General features: G+C 33.3%; 1 pseudogene; it reads right to left on the bottom strand.

Annotated features, from left to right (window-relative positions):
* Window positions 1-715: 715 nt before the first annotated feature.
* On the bottom strand, window positions 716-7,477 carry LOC112805932 (uncharacterized; annotated as a pseudogene).
* Window positions 7,478-7,699: the final 222 nt, after the last annotated feature.

The raw sequence follows: 7,699 nt of genomic DNA, 5'->3' as shown, positions 1-7,699 counted from the left end.
TTTGAAATGCATGATAAAGGGAAATTACCATAAAATTTTCAAAAAATTAACGAAACAATTACTTTTTATTTTGTTTAATCTAAAGGATGTGTTCAATTTTTAGACTCTCGCCTTTCGGTGTCCATAAAATGTTAAACAATACATTTAGGTCATATGGTCGTACATAAATGCCTATTTCGAATATAGAAATTGTTGCAATTACAAGTATGAATTTCAAGACCAAAAAAAGAAAGTTATGAATTTTATATTCCTATACTTCTAAAACATTTTCGGCGAGCTTTAGAAATATTCCCGACTATTTTTTTTATTTACAATACTTCAAGAAAAGCTTCTATAAGACATTAAATATACCTAAAAAATTACAAGTATTTCCATGATAGGACAGCCATTAGCTTCGACACTTGAAAGGAAAAAAAATTTGCTTAAAGAAGGCTCATTTAAGTTCGAATTAAAAGATATAAAATCACATGACATAAACAGCATGACTTAAATAATGTTACGCCATTTTTTTTCCTTTCACCAACACAACCCTAATCTCCACTTGTGTTGACAATAAGAATTGGAAAGAACAAAAGATTTGCTGTAAACCTTTAAATAAATTTTACTCAAAACAGCATATACAGGATACAAAATTTATGCTACCAAAAGTAAGCAGGTTAATGCTCACTTTGATCTCCATAGGTACACGTGTCAGTCATTTTAGTTCTCATTGATTTTAACGAGTCAAGTAAAATGATTCACGCGTGTACATGGAAGAACCAAAGTAAGCATTAACCTGCAAAAAAATCATTGTGTAAACTAATTTGTGCATGCCTTCCATGCTCGGCTAAATTTCGCTAGTCTATAACTTGTGTGTGTAAGCCTTAACTCCATATGTGTATGTTAAATTTCAATTTTGACCTTATCAAATCGATTAGTTCCGATTTCATTGCTGGAATATTTTTCTTGGCATGATGGAAATGGAGCACAGCAGGAAGCAATGTCGATTCCGGCCACCTCCATAGCATTGCAGACCCATTCAGGAACATCACCTTTGGGGAACTGCAGTAGAAACGTGTGAGAAGATTTAATAACAGTCAACAAATATTTTTGATAGTTTGAAAAAAATGATATTGGTAAAAATATCTTTCAATTCGAAGATAAATATTTAAATTTCAAACATACAAACATTAACATGAATGCAGATGAAATTGAGAACAATAACGAAATGAAGTATTAAATACCATTGTTTGTAAAAAGTCACATACAAACCTACAAAAAAATAAAAATAAAAGGGTTAGTGGCATATAGGGAGGCTTTGAACTTCTCAAGGGGAAAAAGCTATAATTAATAATAGAAAAGAGATCCAATGATAGGAACACATAATTAAATATAAGCATACATTGGGAACCTTCCCTCAACTATTGATGTGTGTAAATTCCTGCTAAGCTGCAAATTTAAAAATACAAGGACTTTAGTTGAACATATATATACATATACTGATCATTAATTTGCAAAATTTTATATAATGTAGAGTTTTCTACCGGCATCATGTAATATAAATTATGATATGATAGAAGCTGAGACCCCATGGCGTCTTTAGTGACAAGGCAATGGATGTAGGCCTTGGTGTAGTTCTTGCAAACCTATGAGGAAAAAAGAAAAAATATATATATAAAAATATGTCAATTTCGTCAAATAACTCATCAAATAAAGAAGTACCCTCTCAGAAGCATACCATACAAGGGCAGGTAGATCAATTGGTCGAGTATCATCAGCCGTGGTTCTATGTTTTAGTTTTAGTACTCCCTACAAACACACCACAAAGATAAGTTTAAAATCATGCGGATGCATCAACAAGTGGACTATGATGGCATGAAAAAATTATAAGGTTATGTTCAGTTAGACGGAAAAGAAGGGCTACATTTTGTGGTGCTAAATTTTAAAGGAAGAAAGAAAAATTTTCAGAGTAAAATTCACTAATTCTACGGATTTTACTTTATATTTGACTAGGGTAAATGTTTGCCCCTGTTTAGTGAAATGCATATTTGAGCTCTTGAGAATTTTTATTTTCTCTGTATACCAAACAACTTGTAATTTTAAGGAGATAATATTTTCCTCCTTTAATTTTTATTCCATAAAGTTTTGTTCCCAAAAATTTTAATTGTAACATAGCCTAAATTGTCCATAAAATGGAAAAAGATCACCTCAGGAATAAGGGCAGTCCCAAAACGTGCTGTCCGGGTGGGGTAGACACAATCATACATGTCTGCACCCAAAGCACTACAAACAACAATATCAAGTGGATAACCAACTCCCTGGAACAAGTACAAGCAAATGGTATGAAATTGATTTAATTTGAAATGTATATCAAAGTAATGGCTGCTATGATGAAAGTTATTCTGACCATAACGTATCACGGTTTATCCTCTGGCAAAGCAGTAGTGCACTGAGCAACAACTTGCCAAAATGAATCTTTATCTTCGCCTCCTGCAAGACCACCAATAGCATAGCTGTGACAAAAGAAAATTATATTAAGCTTCTTAGCAACATTACGAAACTATTGATTCCACATGTCCTCCTTTATTTCACAAGGTTACTTCTAACTGTAGTATGTCAATGAAAGAAGACCTTTATCTATTCATGCATATTTTTGGAATGCTATACTATTTTTCTTCACTTTTTTGATAAGTACTAGATACTAGATCAACAATCCTAGTTTTTCTTTTCTTTTGTTAAATTGAATTAGGAATAACACATTAAATTGTCTCGAGTTAGTTTAACTCACAATTTATAGTTTAACTTTAACAAATTACCCAGTAATGATTCATGAATAATATGACCAAGCCCATTTTATGTGGTGCCTAAACAAAAAGAAACTGGAGCTGACATTCAAACCAGCTAGTATTGTATATTGTCTAGTATAGTTCTAAAAGACAGCACAAAATAAATAAATAATATTAGAAATGGCAATAAGCTTGAGACCACAAAATAGACTATATGACTAAATAAACTTACACTTACCCAGGCAAGTTGCGGTCTACCAAACCTTTGACACAGATGTCCCTGAGTACAGCATATTGCAAATTATAAATTTATAGTTAGCTACTTGTTTCACAACATCCACGTTGATAATAGGAAGAACATCATGGTTTGTGCTAAAATTTACCTCAACTCAGGATCTAAACCACCTTGTACAATACCAAACAAGTTCTGATCGTGAGGTCTCTTGTGCGCTGTTAACAGAAGGAATGTCCATTATATTTATCATTGGAAACAACCAAAGACTTAAATGATACACTTCAATAACATAATTACCTGCTATGCATCTGTCTATCCATCTAAGCGTTTGATACATAGCTTCCTCAATTCTTGGACCAGTAATGGTGGTCTTTACGACATCATCCAAATCCATAATAACATCTGCTCCAATTCTATTCTGTACAATTTATGACGAACATAAGAAAGAAAAATCAATTTTCTTAAAATATATTGTTACAGTTTGCTAGCCGTAAGCTCCAACCAGAAACTCCAGAAGCAGGTACAAGAAACCAGAAATTATTGAAGGGATCAAGAAAACGTGCATAAGAACAACGAATCAATTTCCAGTGCTATACTTTGTAGTCAGTACTACAATCTGTTATGCATTGTCACTTGCAATTTTCTATGAGGCTTAAATTATAAACATTAATTGAATATCTAATAAAAGATCATCTTTTTCAATTTGGAAATACTATATTGGGAATAACTATAACTTAAAATAAGAATTCAATGAACAACTTCTATCTGAAAGCAAATCATAATATGTGGAGTCCTAAAAGTTTTTCAAATTTTAAATAAACTATCAAGTATTGATTGAAAGAAACATATGGAGGAAAAACAATTAATCTACATACTTGTATCTGAATTGATTCTTCGGGTGTAAGAAGCATTGGCTTGCCATCCACCGGTGACTGAAGCAAGAAAATAATTCTATAGTTACAAATAACATAATTTCATTGTAGATTACAATTGCAACCTTTTCTTATTATAATTTTTTGTCTTGTTTTAAAATGGAAAAAAGGTTAGATACAAACTTGCCTGCGAAACTTGAAAATAATATATACCTGAAATGTCACACCTTCTTCTGTGATATCAGCAAGATGCAACAATGAGACCTAAAACATTAGTGAGGTAGATTGGTAAGATTTTTAACAAAAAATATAAATGATTTTTTTCAACATTGTCCCTGAATACAGTTATCAATTAGCGAAAAGATAATACAAATTCACTTCACACAACAAATTTAGCTCCAATGTCATTTTTTTTGTCCTGCCTAAGTGCCTATCTACACAGCCTTAGGCTTCTTTCTGTTATAACCTTGATTACTTTCAATACTTCTCTTAGTATGATCAACATCATTCTTCATTTTGAAGTGACATTATACTATAACTTTTGATTTTGATACAGATAAACTTGTACAAAGGTTGAAGACAGAGACACAATAATAAGAAAAAACACAAGCCACAAACAATGTTGTGCATGAAAAATTATTAGATAAAATTAGTATGCAACAGTATTACTTGATGGAACCCGATGATAATAATATAATTACTAGAATGCTCGAAATTACAACAGTAAAAGGAAAAGGTATACATTAAGTCAAACAACAACCATTTGAAAGCCACCAGAGTCTGTAAGCATAGCCCGTGGCCAGTTCATAAAATTGTGAAGACCACCAGCTTCTTCGAGAAGCTCGGAAGTAGGTCGAAGGGCCAAGTGATATGTGTTTCCCAGAATTATTTGGCAACCAATTCTCTCAAGTTCATTATTTGTCAAGCCTTTGATTGTCCATGTTCATTTAAAACCCTCCAATTAGGAATGCAAAATTGTGACATCTATAGTGCAAGATAACCATTTAGAAATCTGTCAAAAGCCTAGGAAAGAAAAAATCAACTCAACCAATGCAAATATCAACATTGAATGTTCTATGGACATGAGTAACCGATGTCCATAATTTCCCCCCAAAACAACAAACTCAATATGAATGCAATATTATATTATAAAAATATGAAACAATTTGGCAACAACTTTGAAGGTGAACTTTGTTATCTTATAGCATGAAATGGCTTGTGCATGAGAATGAAAAACAGAAAACTTCATTTGCTGTATATCTGATACGTGGTCAGGAGCGCATTTTCGAGCTAAGGGACGGAATGGTAATCTTGTCATATTCAAGGATCTGAATACTAGAAGAATTGTACCAAGCCAGTCGACATCAAGAAGACCAAGAATTCGTCTCTCAAAAACAGTGGTGCTGAAAGGGCGACAACTCATAAGGCCCATTTAGCTAAGTCAGGATAGCAAGACGCCCAATAATGCTTTTCAAATTCATTGGGAGGCATAATTTATTATTAATTTTTGAATTTTCAGGCATTTATTTTGGTTTGTTTGTTGTTAGAGTTTGTTGGAAGATTTGATTTGCTTAGTAGTATTTTTAGGGATTTTAAATTTAAATCAAATCTGATCTAATCCAATAAGATCAAATCTGATTTAAATTAGTTATCTTATCTTATCTTTTAACTAGTTTGTTTGGGGTCTATTTAAACACCTTTGGTGAGACAATTTACATAACTTTTGACGAATAAATTTCTGCGCTTGTTGCATGAGGAAGATTGGAGGATCCAACACTAAGGTGATATGCGTGGTGGTTTCTTTTGATTTTCGTCCCTCTGATCTAGGTTGTCAAGGACAAGTTATTTGAAGGTCTAGTAGGAAATCCTTTCCAGTGACCTAGGTTGCTAAGAACAGGCATCTTAGAGGTCTAGTAGGAAAACCTTTATCTATCTTTTATGTTTTCGCGGTGTCACTTTATGCCAATAAATTCCTCTTCTTGTTGTCATTCTTTTCTTGTCCCCTTTACTGAATAATCCTTATCTATTGTGATATAACTCCTAAGCCCCAATCTAATTCTTATCAATGATAAGGAATAGACTGGGATTTAGGGGTTTTATCACAATAGATAAGGATTATTCAGTAAAGGGGACAAGAAAAGAATGACATCAAGAAGAGGAATTTATTGGCATAAAGTGACACCGTGGAAACATAAAAGATAGATAAAGGTTTTCCTATTAGACCTCTAAGATACCTGTTCTTAGCAACCTAGGTCACCGAAAAAGATTTCCTACTAGACCTTCAAAAAACTTGTGCTTGATAACCTAGATCAGAGGGATGAAAATTGAATCACCGAATTTTATCCATGCAACAAGCGAAGCGAAGCAAATCACTCACCTCACTTCTCACACAATAAAACGTGCTTAAAAGCAACTGAAACTTATTCATCAAAAGTGATGTAAATTGTGTCACCAAAGATGTTTAAATAGACTCCAAACAAACTAGTTAAAAGATAAGATAAGATAACTAATTTAAATCAGATTTGATTTAAATTTTAAAATCCTAAAGATATGATAACTAATTTAAATCATATTTGATCTTATTATATTAGATCATATTTGAGTTAAATTTAAAATCCCTAAAAATACTACTAAGCAAATCGAAAGTAAATCAAATCTTCTAACAAACTCTAACAACAAAACAAATCAAAATAAATGCCTGAAAATTCGAAAATTAATAATAAATTATGCCTCCTATTGAATTTGAAAAGCATTATTGGACTTCTTGCTGTCCTGACTTAGCCCAATGGGCCTTATGAGTTGTCGCCCTTTTAGCACCACTGTTTTTGAGATGGATTCTTGGTCTTCTTGATGTCCAAGACTGGTTTGGTACAATTCTTCTAGTATTCAAATCCTTGAATATGACAAGATTACCATTCCGTCCCTTAGCTCGAAAATGCACTCCTAACCATGTATCAATATTAGAAATGATAAATTGGAAACTCTAACCTTGAGTACCCACTGGCATAAATAATGGTGTTTGACACACAAAGTGAGGGAGGGTCAATTGAGCTGCACGAGCACGAATGAACCGGCCAAGAATCTGAGAAAGCAAACATAATAATAAAACTTCAGGAAAAAAATAACCAAAGAATGGTTCAACAAGTGCACACAGTGCTTCTCAGCCCTTATTTAGAGTTATCACTTATTCTCTTGTATGCATACACATATCATTCTTTCAGCCTCAGTCATCCAAAGGTAAAACAACAACAATAGCAATAAATGAATGTCGTTGATTTTCACATAAATAAGACAACAAAACTTCAGCAATGTAGAGGCGTAAGAGAACTAAAATAGAATGGGAAGTTGAACCTCGAAATGAAGCGCCATGGGCTTTGTTTGAGGAGGGGCGTAGGGGACGCAACTAATGGTATGTCCTAGCATGGAAGAAGAAGGGCCGTAAGCAATGACATTATGAACAACACAAACAAAGAAGTATTACATGAATAGAAGTTTTAGATAGAAAGAACTTACAGAGAGAGAGAGAGGGGAGGAACAAGAACATGCGACGAATGAAGTGCCATAAGCTATTGAAATCGTTAAAGCTGTGGTGTGCGTACCTTCATGGCTGTGAAAGCAGGTTGGCCGGAGCTTGTGATGTGGTAGAGTGTTGCTAATGTTTGGTCTCAATCTCAAAGGAACCGCAATGGCAATGCTATTTCTCATTACAGGATGAAAACTAACCAAACTATACCTTGCATTAAACAAGCTACGGCAACTTCAGACTAAGCCTGGCCTGTAACATGTTAAAAAATCTATCACTACACTAATAATAGAAACTAAAAAGG

This window comes from Arachis hypogaea, chromosome 16 (genome assembly GCF_003086295.3).
Source record: "Arachis hypogaea cultivar Tifrunner chromosome 16, arahy.Tifrunner.gnm2.J5K5, whole genome shotgun sequence".
Classification (NCBI taxonomy): Eukaryota; Viridiplantae; Streptophyta; class Magnoliopsida; order Fabales; family Fabaceae; genus Arachis; species Arachis hypogaea.
The sequence above is the reverse complement of the archived record's forward strand: the minus strand, read 5'-3'. Positions and strand labels throughout refer to the sequence as shown.